General features: G+C 35.0%; 4 non-coding genes across 4 annotated transcripts; all 4 read right to left on the reverse strand.

The window, feature by feature from the left end:
• Positions 1–2476: 2476 nt before the first annotated feature.
• Positions 2477–2548, reverse strand: trnac-gca (transfer RNA cysteine (anticodon GCA)). Its single transcript has one exon. It is a non-coding gene; the product is annotated as a tRNA-Cys (tRNA).
• Positions 2549–5022: 2474 nt separating this feature from the next.
• Positions 5023–5095, reverse strand: trnac-gca (transfer RNA cysteine (anticodon GCA)). The gene has a single exon. It is a non-coding gene; the product is annotated as a tRNA-Cys (tRNA).
• Positions 5096–7589: 2494 nt separating this feature from the next.
• Positions 7590–7661, reverse strand: trnac-gca (transfer RNA cysteine (anticodon GCA)). The gene has a single exon. It is a non-coding gene; the product is annotated as a tRNA-Cys (tRNA).
• A 2491-nt stretch (positions 7662–10152) lies between these two features.
• Positions 10153–10224, reverse strand: trnac-gca (transfer RNA cysteine (anticodon GCA)). Its single transcript has one exon. It is a non-coding gene; the product is annotated as a tRNA-Cys (tRNA).
• Positions 10225–14959: the final 4735 nt, after the last annotated feature.

Below are 14959 nucleotides of genomic sequence, written 5' to 3' on the forward strand. Positions count from 1 at the left end.
TTCCAGCTATGCCCTTTTCTGCCAAGCACAACCAACTGTTCCGAGCTGCAGTTTCAGAAATGCAACCTATCAATGGCTAGTTATTTTTTACCTTGTGTCCCGCAGCAATATTTTTCAACAAAACTTTCAAGAAGTATTGTATAAGGTCCGTCAAGTAATAGAATAACACGTTGTTATACATGTATCTCTTTGAAAACACTAAGCGAAATAGATAATAATCAGAAAATGCTTAACGTTTTTTATTTCAAGAAATTAAACTAAATACAAAATATAGTGTTGAAAAAAAGAGAGAAGCTTTATGGTTTCTGAAGTACGTTATAACGTTCCCCAAAATGTTCTGAAAACAAGGACACCAAGTCCAAGATGCCACTGTAACACATTTTTTAGTGCATTTTGTTTTTATTGGAAGAGAGTCAAATACAGCCAAAAAATGTCTGGTCATGGGGGGAGCATCCCACTGAAAAACACTCGGTCCTTCAAAGGGTTTAGCAAAGGTTGGTTTGCTTGAGCTCACCCTAGAAAAGTGGTTGTTACTTTATTTTTTAATATATTAAATTGAAAGCCACAGCTTGCCTTGTCAGACGTCTTTGACAGATTATTTAAGAAGCGCCATGCTTTGCATTCTTATGACAGTCATCATTTTCATGTTACGTATTCTTCATGGTAACAGTGAAGATGCTTTCCAAGTCAATTTCTATAAATATAAGGGGACACTCTGATATTCCTTTTTACATGTTATGTCCGAGATTGGTTAAATGTAATTTTTTATTAAATGTTTCCATTAAGATTCAACTCACAGCACAACAATTTGTTATCTTATGGTGCTGCTACAGTTGTATTGATTTAAAAACTACATACTATTAGCATGTGCCTTGTTTTATGGTTACTCCTTACTCAGCAATGCGACCATAGCTTCACTCTAATATGAACTCCATTGAATGTAAAACAAAGGCCCTGTCCACACTATGCCTTTAAACCGTATTAGTTGCGTTTAAGCCGGCTTAAAAGTGCTAAATACGGTTTGCGTCCACACTACGCAGCATTTAATACCGTACTCGAGACCACCTCAGGAGGTAGTCTCGAGTCCGGTTCTAATTAGATCGCATCAGGTAGTGCGGTTTATCAGAAGTGTGGACGCTGTAATACCAAACTACATGTTTTGTGTATCCTCCAATATCCCAAAATGCTTTGTGGTATGTTTGGCGAAATACTCAGAGCAGGCGCCTGAAGGAGTTGCTATCACTGTACACTCCGCACTAGGTATTCATTTTTATGCTTCAAAAAATCTTTCAGGACATCTCTGTTAAACTAGTGGGGAAAATCGTATTTTTCTTGAATCGTACTTGTACTTGCTAGAACCAAAGTCATTGTATTTATCTTGCTCTTAACCGTATTATTACTTGTACTGTGATCCTTGAAATGTATTTTTGTTTACGACTGTAAGTCGCCCAGGATAAGGGCGGCTGCTAAGAAATAAATAAATAAATAAATAAATAAATAAATAAATAAATAATAATAATAATAATAATAATAATAATAATAATAATAATAATAATAATAATAAATAAATAAACAAAAACACAGCGTTAAATTAGGCGACTGCAAAAATGAAATGCGAGTTAAAAGTAGGATCGGGAATGAACAAATTACGTATTTTGTCAGCTCTGTTTGAAATAAAATTAAGAGGACCAGAATTAGGCTCAGGCAAGATATGAAGGTAAAAACAAAGATTGTTTTGTAATTAACAGCTTTTTCTGAGTTTAATTATAAAACAGAATCAGCTCAATTTGTTTAAAGGGACTTCACCTGATTAAAAATAAAACCTGAAAACTTCAAGCCCTACTTGTGTGTGTGTTCGGATTTACTTTTTCCGCAATACTGGTAATATTTAATTTATGCAATATTTAATTTATGCAAACTGCAGTTACTGACAGGCTTGATAATTGAGGCAATACTGAATCTTTCAGTTAATTCTTATGAAAAAATAAATAAAAAATTGATGTATGCTACAGCCGGTAGATGGTGTCAAGTATTAAAAAAAAAATACTATTTGCAAAATAGTATTTACTAATTTCTATTGATAATATATTTCTGGCAACCTATTTTATGTTTGTATTTTAAATACATTTGGAGACCACTGTTGTCTTTTTAAATATTTTCCGTGACTATGTTGCCATCCTTGGCGTTCACTGTTAACCAAAAGGTTTGTGGTTTGAGCTCCAACAGGAACTCTTTTTTATATTAAACTGGCCAGCCAGATTGCCTTCCCAGGCGGCCTTCCAAGAGAGGCCAAGCTTCTAATTTCTCCAGTTGTAAAGGGTGCGGTGGCCAAGTGGTAAGGTGTTTGTTCCCGTAAATTGAGGATCACGTCTTCAAACCCTGTCTGTACCTTGTTGCTGTCTTTGAAACACTATTTTTTGCTTCTAGCTGAAATAAAAAATGTTAACGTGCATTTTGTATTTTAATTTAGAAATAAAGGGGGCACTCGGATTTGAACCGGGGACCTCTTGATCTGCAGTCAAATGCTCTACCACTGAGCTATACCCCCAACTCACTAGCCTATTCCAGCTATGCCCTTTTCTGCCAAGCACAACCAACGGTGCCGAGCTGCAGTTTCAGAAATGCAACCTATCAATGGCTAGTTATTTTTTACCTTGTGTCCCGCAGCAATATTTTTCAACAAAACATTCAAGAAGTATTGTATAAGGTCCGTCAAGTAATAGAATAACACGTTGTTATACATGTATCTCTTTGAAAACACTAAGCGAAATAGATAATAATCAGAAAATGCTTAACGTTTTTTATTTCAAGAAATTAAACTAAATACAAAATATAGTGTTGAAAAAAAGAGAGAAGCTTTATGGTTTCTGAAGTACGTTATAACGTTCCCCAAAATGTTCTGAAAACAAGGACACCAAGTCCAAGATGCCACTGTAACACATTTTTTAGTGCATTTTGTTTTTATTGGAAGAGAGTCAAATACAGCCAAAAAATGTCTGGTCATGGGGGGAGCATCCCACTGAAAAACACTCGGTCCTTCAAAGGGTTTAGCAAAGGTTGGTTTGCTTGAGCTCACCCTAGAAAAGTGGTTGTTACTTTATTTTTTAATATATTAAATTGAAAGCCACAGCTTGCCTTGTCAGACGTCTTTGACAGATTATTTAAGAAGCGCCATGCTTTGCATTCTTATGACAGTCATCATTTTCATGTTACGTATTCTTCATGGTAACAGTGAAGATGCTTTCCAAGTCAATTTCTATAAATATAAGGGGACACTCTGATATTCCTTTTTACATGTTATGTCCGAGATTGGTTAAATGTAATTTTTTATTAAATGTTTCCATTAAGATTCAACTCACAGCACAACAATTTGTTATCTTATGGTGCTGCTACAGTTGTATTGATTTAAAAACTACATACTATTAGCATGTGCCTTGTTTTATGGTTACTCCTTACTCAGCAATGCGACCATAGCTTCACTCTAATATGAACTCCATTGAATGTAAAACAAAGGCCCTGTCCACACTATGCCTTTAAACCGTATTAGTTGCGTTTAAGCCGGCTTAAAAGTGCTAAATACGGTTTGCGTCCACACTACGCAGCATTTAATACCGTACTCGAGACCACCTCAGGAGGTAGTCTCGAGTCCGGTTCTAATTAGATCGCATCAGGTAGTGCGGTTTATCAGAAGTGTGGACGCTGTAATACCAAACTACATGTTTTGTGTATCCTCCAATATCCCAAAATGCTTTGTGGTATGTTTGGCGAAATACTCAGAGCAGGCGCCTGAAGGAGTTGCTATCACTGTACACTCCGCACTAGGTATTCATTTTTATGCTTCAAAAAATCTTTCAGGACATCTCTGTTAAACTAGTGGGGAAAATCGTATTTTTCTTGAATCGTACTTGTACTTGCTAGAACCAAAGTCATTGTATTTATCTTGCTCTTAACCGTATTATTACTTGTACTGTGATCCTTGAAATGTATTTTTGTTTACGACTGTAAGTCGCCCAGGATAAGGGCGGCTGCTAAGAAATAAATAAATAAATAAATAAATAAATAAATAAATAATTAATTAATAATAATAATAATAATAATAATAATAATAATAAATAAATAAATAAACAAAAACACAGCGTTAAATTAGGCGACTGCAAAAATGAAATGCGAGTTAAAAGTAGGATTGGGAATGAACAAATTACGTATTTTGTCAGCTCTGTTTGAAATAAAATTAAGAGGACCAGAATTAGGCTCAGGCAAGATATGAAGGTAAAAACAAAGATTGTTTTGTAATTAACAGCTTTTTCTGAGTTTAATTATAAAACAGAATCAGCTCAATTTGTTTAAAGGGACTTCACCTGATTAAAAATAAAACCTGAAAACTTCAAGCCCTACTTGTGTGTGTGTTCGGATTTACTTTTTCCGCAATACTGGTAATATTTAATTTATGCAATATTTAATTTATGCAAACTGCAGTTACTGACAGGCTTGATAATTGAGGCAATACTGAATCTTTCAGTTAATTCTTATGAAAAAATAAATAAAAAATTGGTGTATGCTACAGCCGGTAGATGGTGTCAAGTATTAAAAAAAAAATACTATTTGCAAAATAGTATTTACTAATTTCTATTGATAATATATTTCTGGCAACCTATTTTATGTTTGTATTTTAAATACATTTGGAGACCACTGTTGTCTTTTTAAATATTTTCCGTGACTATGTTGCCATCCTTGGCGTTCACTGTTAACCGAAAGGTTTGTGGTTTGAGCTCAAACAGGAACTCTTTTTTATATTAAACTGGCCAGCCAGATTGCCTTCCCAGGCGGCCTTCTCAAGAGAGGCCAAGCTTCTAATTTCTCCAGTTGTAAAGGGTGCGGTGGCCAAGTGGTAAGGTGTTTGGTCCCGTAAATTGAGGATCACGTCTTCAAACCCTGTCTGTACCTTGTTGCTGTCTTTGAAACACTATTTTTTGCTTCTAGCTGAAATAAAAAATGTTAACGTGCATTTTAATTTAGAAAAAAAGGGGGCACTCGGATTTGAACCGGAGAACCTCTTGAACTGCAGTCAAATGCTCTACCACTGAGCTATACCCCCAACTCACTAGCCTATTCCAGCTATGCCCTTTTCTGCCAAGCACAACCAACGGTGCCGAGCTGCAGTTTCAGAAATGCAACCTATCAATGGCTAGTTATTTTTTACCTTGTGTCCCGCAGCAATATTTTTCAACAAAACTTTCAAGAAGTATTGTATAAGGTCCGTCAAGTAATAGAATAACACGTTGTTATACATGTATCTCTTTGAAAACACTAAGCGAAATAGATAATAATCAGAAAATGCTTAACGTTTTTTATTTCAAGAAATTAAACTAAATACAAAATATAGTGTTGAAAAAAAGAGAGAAGCTTTATGGTTTTTGAAGTACGTTATAACGTTCCCCAAAATGTTCTGAAAACAAGGACACCAAGTCCAAGATGCCACTGTAACACATTTTTTAGTGCATTTTGTTTTTATTGGAAGAGAGTCAAATACAGCCAAAAAATGTCTGGTCATGGGGGGAGCATCCCACTGAAAAACACTCGGTCCTTCAAAGGGTTTAGCAAAGGTTGGTTTGCTTGAGCTCACCCTAGAAAAGTGGTTGTTACTTTATTTTTTAATATATTAAATTGAAAGCCACAGCTTGCCTTGTCAGACGTCTTTGACAGATTATTTAAGAAGCGCCATGCTTTGCATTCTTATGACAGTCATCATTTTCATGTTACGTATTCTTCATGGTAACAGTGAAGATGCTTTCCAAGTCAATTTCTATAAATATAAGGGGACACTCTGATATTCCTTTTTACATGTTATGTCCGAGATTGGTTAAATGTAATTTTTTATTAAATGTTTCCATTAAGATTCAACTCACAGCACAACAATTTGTTATCTTATGGTGCTGCTACAGTTGTATTGATTTAAAAACTACATACTATTAGCATGTGCCTTGTTTTATGGTTACTCCTTACTCAGCAATGCGACCATAGCTTCACTCTAATATGAACACCATTGAATGTAAAACAAAGGCCCTGTCCACACTATGCCTTTAAACAGTATTAGTTGCGTTTAAGCCGGCTTAAAAGTGCTAAATACGGTTTGCGTCCACACTACGCAGCATTTAATACCGTACTCGAGACCACCTCAGGAGGTAGTCTCGAGTCCGGTTCTAATTAGATCGCATCAGGTAGTGCGGTTTATCAGAAGTGTGGACGCTGTAATACCAAACTACATGTTTTGTGTATCCTCCAATATCCCAAAATGCTTTGTGGTATGTTTGGCGAAATACTCAGAGCAGGCGCCTGAAGGAGTTGCTATCACTGTACACTCCGCACTAGGTATTCATTTTTATGCTTCAAAAAATCTTTCAGGACATCTCTGTTAAACTAGTGGGGAAAATCGTATTTTTCTTGAATCGTACTTGTACTTGCTAGAACCAAAGTCATTGTATTTATCTTGCTCTTAACCGTATTATTACTTGTACTGTGATCCTTGAAATGTATTTTTGTTTACGACTGTAAGTCGCCCAGGATAAGGGCGGCTGCTAAGAAATAAATAAATAAATAAATAAATAAATAAATAATTAATTAATAATAATAATAATAATAATAATAATAATAATAATAATAATAATAATAATAATAATAAATAAATAAACAAAAACACAGCGTTAAATTAGGCGACTGCAAAAATGAAATGCGAGTTAAAAGTAGGATCGGGAATGAACAAATTACGTATTTTGTCAGCTCTGTTTGAAATAAAATTAAGAGGACCAGAATTAGGCTCAGGCAAGATATGAAGGTAAAAACAAAGATTGTTTTGTAATTAACAGCTTTTTCTGAGTTTAATTCTAAAACAGAATCAGCTCAATTTGTTTAAAGGGACTTCACCTGATTAAAAATAAAAGCTGAAAACTTCAAGCCCTACTTGTGTGTGTGTTCGGATTTACTTTTTCCGCAATACTGGTAATATTTAATTTATGCAATATTTAATTTATGCAAACTGCAGTTACTGACAGGCTTGATAATTGAGGCAATACTGAATCTTTCAGTTAATTCTTATGAAAAAATAAATAAAAAATTGGTGTATGCTACAGCCGGTAGATGGTGTCAAGTATTAAAAAAAAAATACTATTTGCAAAATAGTATTTACTAATTTCTATTGATAATATATTTCTGGCAACCTATTTTATGTTTGTATTTTAAATACATTTGGAGACCACTGTTGTCTTTTTAAATATTTTCCGTGACTATGTTGCCATCCTTGGCGTTCACTGTTAACCAAAAGGTTTGTGGTTTGAGCTCCAACAGGAACTCTTTTATATTAAACTGGCCAGCCAGATTGCCTTCCCAGGCGGCCTTCCAAGAGAGGCCAAGCTTCTAATTTCTCCAGTTGTAAAGGGTGCGGTGGCCAAGTGGTAAGGTGTTTGGTCCCGTAAATTGAGGATCACGTCTTCAAACCCTGTCTGTACCTTGTTGCTGTCTTTGAAACACTATTTTTTGCTTCTAGCTGAAATAAAAAATGTTAACGTGCATTTTGTATTTTAATTTAGAAAAAAAGGGGGCACTCGGATTTGAACCGGGGACCTCTTGATCTGCAGTCAAATGCTCTACCACTGAGCTATACCCCCAACTCACTAGCCTATTCCAGCTATGCCCTTTTCTGCCAAGCACAACCAACGGTGCCGAGCTGCAGTTTCAGAAATGCAACCTATCAATGGCTAGTTATTTTTTACCTTGTGTCCCGCAGCAATATTTTTCAACAAAACATTCAAGAAGTATTGTATAAGGTCCGTCAAGTAATAGAATAACACGTTGTTATACATGTATCTCTTTGAAAACACTAAGCGAAATAGATAATAATCAGAAAATGCTTAACGTTTTTTATTTCAAGAAATTAAACTAAATACAAAATATAGTGTTGAAAAAAAGAGAGAAGCTTTATGGTTTCTGAAGTACGTTATAACGTTCCCCAAAATGTTCTGAAAACAAGGACACCAAGTCCAAGATGCCACTGTAACACATTTTTTAGTGCATTTTGTTTTTATTGGAAGAGAGTCAAATACAGCCAAAAAATGTCTGGTCATGGGGGGAGCATCCCACTGAAAAACACTCGGTCCTTCAAAGGGTTTAGCAAAGGTTGGTTTGCTTGAGCTCACCCTAGAAAAGTGGTTGTTACTTTATTTTTTAATATATTAAATTGAAAGCCACAGCTTGCCTTGTCAGACGTCTTTGACAGATTATTTAAGAAGCGCCATGCTTTGCATTCTTATGACAGTCATCATTTTCATGTTACGTATTCTTCATGGTAACAGTGAAGATGCTTTCCAAGTCAATTTCTATAAATATAAGGGGACACTCTGATATTCCTTTTTACATGTTATGTCCGAGATTGGTTAAATGTAATTTTTTATTAAATGTTTCCATTAAGATTCAACTCACAGCACAACAATTTGTTATCTTATGGTGCTGCTACAGTTGTATTGATTTAAAAACTACATACTATTAGCATGTGCCTTGTTTTATGGTTACTCCTTACTCAGCAATGCGACCATAGCTTCACTCTAATATGAACTCCATTGAATGTAAAACAAAGGCCCTGTCCACACTATGCCTTTAAACAGTATTAGTTGCGTTTAAGCCGGCTTAAAAGTGCTAAATACGGTTTGCGTCCACACTACGCAGCATTTAATACCGTACTCGAGACCACCTCAGGAGGTAGTCTCGAGTCCGGTTCTAATTAGATCGCATCAGGTAGTGCGGTTTATCAGAAGTGTGGACGCTGTAATACCAAACTACATGTTTTGTGTATCCTCCAATATCCCAAAATGCTTTGTGGTATGTTTGGCGAAATACTCAGAGCAGGCGCCTGAAGGAGTTGCTATCACTGTACACTCCGCACTAGGTATTCATTTTTATGCTTCAAAAAATCTTTCAGGACATCTCTGTTAAACTAGTGGGGAAAATCGTATTTTTCTTGAATCGTACTTGTACTTGCTAGAACCAAAGTCATTGTATTTATCTTGCTCTTAACCGTATTATTACTTGTACTGTGATCCTTGAAATGTATTTTTGTTTACGACTGTAAGTCGCCCAGGATAAGGGCGGCTGCTAAGAAATAAATAAATAAATAAATAAATAAATAATTAATTAATTAATAATAATAATAATAATAATAATAATAATAATAATAATAATAATAATAATAAATAAATAAACAAAAACACAGCGTTAAATTAGGCGACTGCAAAAATGAAATGCGAGTTAAAAGTAGGATCGGGAATGAACAAATTACGTATTTTGTCAGCTCTGTTTGAAATAAAATTAAGAGGACCAGAATTAGGCTCAGGCAAGATATGAAGGTAAAAACAAAGATTGTTTTGTAATTAACAGCTTTTTCTGAGTTTAATTATAAAACAGAATCAGCTCAATTTGTTTAAAGGGACTTCACCTGATTAAAAATAAAACCTGAAAACTTCAAGCCCTACTTGTGTGTGTGTTCGGATTTACTTTTTCCGCAATACTGGTAATATTTAATTTATGCAATATTTAATTTATGCAAACTGCAGTTACTGACAGGCTTGATAATTGAGGCAATACTGAATCTTTCAGTTAATTCTTATGAAAAAATAAATAAAAAATTGGTGTATGCTACAGCCGGTAGATGGTGTCAAGTATTAAAAAAAAAATACTATTTGCAAAATAGTATTTACTAATTTCTATTGATAATATATTTCTGGCAACCTATTTTATGTTTGTATTTTAAATACATTTGGAGACCACTGTTGTCTTTTTAAATATTTTCCGTGACTATGTTGCCATCCTTGGCGTTCACTGTTAACCAAAAGGTTTGTGGTTTGAGCTCAAACAGGAACTCTTTTTTATATTAAACTGGCCAGCCAGATTGCCTTCCCAGGCGGCCTTCTCAAGAGAGGCCAAGCTTCTAATTTCTCCAGTTGTAAAGGGTGCGGTGGCCAAGTGGTAAGGTGTTTGGTCCCGTAAATTGAGGATCACGTCTTCAAACTCTGTCTGTACCTTGTTGCTGTCTTTGAAACACTATTTTTTGCTTCTAGCTGAAATAAAAAATGTTAACGTGCATTTTGTATTTTAATTTAGAAAAAAAGGGGGCACTCGGATTTGAACCGGGGACCTCTTGATCTGCAGTCAAATGCTCTACCACTGAGCTATACCCCCAACTCACTAGCCTATTCCAGGTATGCCCTTTTCTGCCAAGCACAACCAACGGTGCCGAGCTGCAGTTTCAGAAATGCAACCTATCAATGGCTAGTTATTTTTTACCTTGTGTCCCGCAGCAATATTTTTCAACAAAACATTCAAGAAGTATTGTATAAGGTCCGTCAAGTAATAGAATAACACGTTGTTATACATGTATCTCTTTGAAAACACTAAGCGAAATAGATAATAATCAGAAAATGCTTAACGTTTTTTATTTCAAGAAATTAAACTAAATACAAAATATAGTGTTGAAAAAAAGAGAGAAGCTTTATGGTTTCTGAAGTACGTTATAACGTTCCCCAAAATGTTCTGAAAACAAGGACACCAAGTCCAAGATGCCACTGTAACACATTTTTTAGTGCATTTTGTTTTTATTGGAAGAGAGTCAAATACAGCCAAAAAATGTCTGGTCATGGGGGGAGCATCCCACTGAAAAACACTCGGTCCTTCAAAGGGTTTAGCAAAGGTTGGTTTGCTTGAGCTCACCTAGAAAAGTGGTTGTTACTTTATTTTTTAATATATTAAATTGAAAGCCACAGCTTGCCTTGTCAGACGTCTTTGACAGATTATTTAAGAAGCGCCATGCTTTGCATTCTTATGACAGTCATCATTTTCATGTTACGTATTCTTCATGGTAACAGTGAAGATGCTTTCCAAGTCAATTTCTATAAATATAAGGGGACACTCTGATATTCCTTTTTACATGTTATGTCCGAGATTGGTTAAATGTAATTTTTTATTAAATGTTTCCATTAAGATTCAACTCACAGCACAACAATTTGTTATCTTATGGTGCTGCTACAGTTGTATTGATTTAAAAACTACATACTATTAGCATGTGCCTTGTTTTATGGTTACTCCTTACTCAGCAATGCGACCATAGCTTCACTCTAATATGAACTCCATTGAATGTAAAACAAAGGCCCTGTCCACACTATGCCTTTAAACCGTATTAGTTGCGTTTAAGCCGGCTTAAAAGTGCTAAATACGGTTTGCGTCCACACTACGCAGCATTTAATATCGTACTCGAGACCACCTCAGGAGGTAGTCTCGAGTCCGGTTCTAATTAGATCGCATCAGGTAGTGTGGTTTATCAGAAGTGTGGACGCTGTAATAAAAAAACTACATGTTTTGTGTATCCTCCAATATCCCAAAATGCTTTCTGGTATGTTTGGCGAAATACTCAGAGCAGGCACCCGAAGGAGTTGCTATCACTGTACACTCCGCACTAGGTATTCATTTTTATGCTTCAAAAAATCTTTCAGGACATCTCTGTTAAACTAGTGGGGAAAATCGTATTTTTCTTGAATCGTACTTGTACTTGCTAGAACCAAAGTCATTGTATTTATCTTGCTCTTAACCGTATTATTACTTCTACTGTGATCCTTGAAATGTATTTTTGTTTACGACTGTAAGTCGCCCTGGATAAGGGCGGCTGCTAAGAAATAAATAAATAAATAAATAAATAAATAATAATAATAATAATAATAATAATAATAATAATAATAATAATAAGTAAACAAAACACAGCGTTAAATTAGGCGACTGCAAAAATGAAATGCGAGTTAAAAGTAGGATCGGGAATGAACAAATTACGTAATTTGTCAGCTCTGTTTGAAATAAAATTAAGAGGACCAGAATTAGGCTCAGGCAAGATATGAAGGTAAAAACAAAGATTGTTTTGTAATTAATAGCTTTTTCTGAGTTTAATTATAAAACAGAATCAGCTCAATTTGTTTAAAGGGACTTCACCTGATTAAAAATAAAAGCTGAAAACTTCAAGCCCTACTTGTGTGTGTGTTCGGATTTACTTTTTCCGCAATACTGGTAATATTTAATTTATGCAATATTTAATTTATGCAAACTGCAGTTACTAACAGGCTTGATAATTGAGGCAATACTGAATCTTTCAGTTAATTCTTATGAAAAAATAAATAAAAAATTGGTGTATGCTACAGCCGGTAGATGGTGTCAAGTATTAAAAAAAAAACACTATTTGCAAAATAGTATTTACTAATTTCTATTGATAATATATTTCTGGCAACCTATTTTATGTTTGTATTTTAAATACATTTGGAGACCACTGTTGTCTTTTTAAATATTTTCCGTGACTATGTTGCCATCCTTGGCGTACGGAGTCCATTTTAGGACATCCTCAGACCTTACCCCTCCTCAAGTCAATCCTCACCCCTCCTCAAGTCAATCCTCACCCCTCCTCGAGTCAATCCTCATCCCTCCTCGAGTCAATCGTCAGACATCAGACCTCACCCCTCCTCGAGTCAATCGTCAGACCTCCTCGAGTCAATCGTCACCCCTCCTCGAGTCAATCGTCAGACCTCCTCGAGTCAATCGTCTCCCCTCCTCGAGTCAATCGTCAGACCTCCTTGAGTTAATCGTCAGACCTCCTCGAGTCAATCCTCACCCCTCCTCGAGTCAATCGTCAGACATCAGACCTCACCCCTCCTCGAGTCAATCGTCAGACCTCCTCGAGTCAATCGTCACCCCTCCTCGAGTTAATCGTCAGACCTCCTCGAGTCAATCCTCACCCCTCCTCGAGTCAATCCTCACCCCTCCTCGAGTCAATCGTCAGACCACTTCAAGCCATACTATCCCCTCCCCCTTTTTACGGTTACTGGAATAGCTGGACAGAAGTTTAGCAGTGCAGTTTTACTTGCTCGAGAGACCGGTGAGTACTAGAACAATTTAAAAAAAATAAATAAAAAATACACAAATTAAATAGGCCTATATTAATATACGTACACAAACGTACCTTAATAGGACAGCGTGAGTTAGTGCAGTTCAATGTGTTGTACGTTAATTTGAAAATACGTTAAAGAAACTACGTATATTTTTTCACATTTTTTAATTACTTTTATAATATAGGTTGCTGGTGTTTTGCAGTGTTGAAAATCAGACGATGGAAAACCAGAACCGTATCCTTTAAATGAAAACATACACCAATAACTCATATTTTTCTAAGTAACATGCACACTTACCGTTTTATTTGCTTTATTTTAATTTTAAAAGTTGTTTATGTGTTAATGTAAATATTCGTGAAAATAATGTGTTAATAAGTAAGCTAAAGATAATTGAATGTCCGAATTACTGAATTGATAGTAGCTAGCTACATATAAAGTAATATAATAAAATACAATAAAAACATTAGATTTGGTTGCAATTATGTTATTTTCGAATAATTCAAAATTACATTTACATTAACCTCATAAAATAAAGTGTATTCGATTTATTTAAATTACGGCAATCTTCACTATCACCGTACTTCATTTCAACTAATCCTGAAACTCTTTAATGATGGGTACACCCAAAAAGAGATCGTGAGAATGCTTGAAGCCCGTGGTCACAAAATGTCGTAAGTTATTTATATTTCTCATCTTACTTTTGTGCATAATATATTAATTAACTCTTTTATATATTTGAGTTATCAACAAGGTTTTTGAAAGGACATTTATACTACAAACTAAGATTAACACTTAAGTTTGTGATCGGTCATATGATTTGTATCAACACACGTTTATTTATATACAGTTTACCATCTCATTTTGATATAACAGGTTAGTGAAAATACAGTATGTTTGTTTTAAGTAAATACAGTTAATACTACAGTGCAAACTTTCACCTACCACTAATCAATAATCATTCACCTTCAACAAAAAAAATAATAAAATGTAATCTTTAATATTTCAACACTCCCCCTAAGGTTAATATGTCAGTTACAATCTTCTTCTGTTTCACCTATGTAATTAATGCCAACCTTAAGTTATGTTTACTGTTTTAAGTGAAAGGCATCTGAGAAGAATTCTTAAAGCACTGGGATTGAGGCGAAGAAGTGATCACAGACCACTGCATGCAATACGTCAGGCTATAGAGGTATTCAATAGATTTCCTAGCTATCCCTTTGTAATAAAAACAACCTTTAAACTGTGATTTACCAAACAAATTATTTTAATTGTATGTGTCTGTGTGTATATATATAGTGTGGATCTTGGGGAGGCCTTCATCCAGCAGTGGATTGAAAAAGGCTGAAGATGATGATGATGATATATAATGTAATTTCACTCTATATTCCAGAATGAACTTAAACATTGGTCACCAGCCAAAGGTATTCGAGCAATGCACAGGAGAATAAGGGACGGAATGGGTCTCCGGCCTTGCTACAGGTATTTATCATTTTCTGTACATTAATAGATAGCTCCCTGATAAATACTTACGTTGGGATCTTTTTGTTATTTTTCCTTTTGACACCTTTGTTTCATAAGGTATTTTTCTTAGTTTGTTTTTTTTACACATAATGGTACTTATTCAATTATGTCTCAAAAGAGTTTGATTTCTTTGCTTTAGATATAATTAATGAAGAATGAAGCAAACATTATGAAACACACACAGACACACATATATACACATACATATATGCGCGCCATATATGTACATACATTGCCCTAACAAAATATTTGATGGTACGAAATATTAGAGAATACCCGTAATAGCGGGTAGGACTACCTCCAGCTGCAATTACAGCTGTTAGGGGTATTCTCTAATATGTCGTAGTCTCTAATATTTAGTTAGGGCACTGTATAATGTATATAAATAACCTTATTTTTATAGAGATGATGTCCATGAATTCATGAGAGAGCTGGATGGTAGCGGTCTTGTGAGACGTCGTGCAGGGAGAAAA

Source organism: Acipenser ruthenus, chromosome 23 (genome assembly GCF_902713425.1).
Source record: "Acipenser ruthenus chromosome 23, fAciRut3.2 maternal haplotype, whole genome shotgun sequence".
Classification (NCBI taxonomy): Eukaryota; Metazoa; Chordata; class Actinopteri; order Acipenseriformes; family Acipenseridae; genus Acipenser; species Acipenser ruthenus.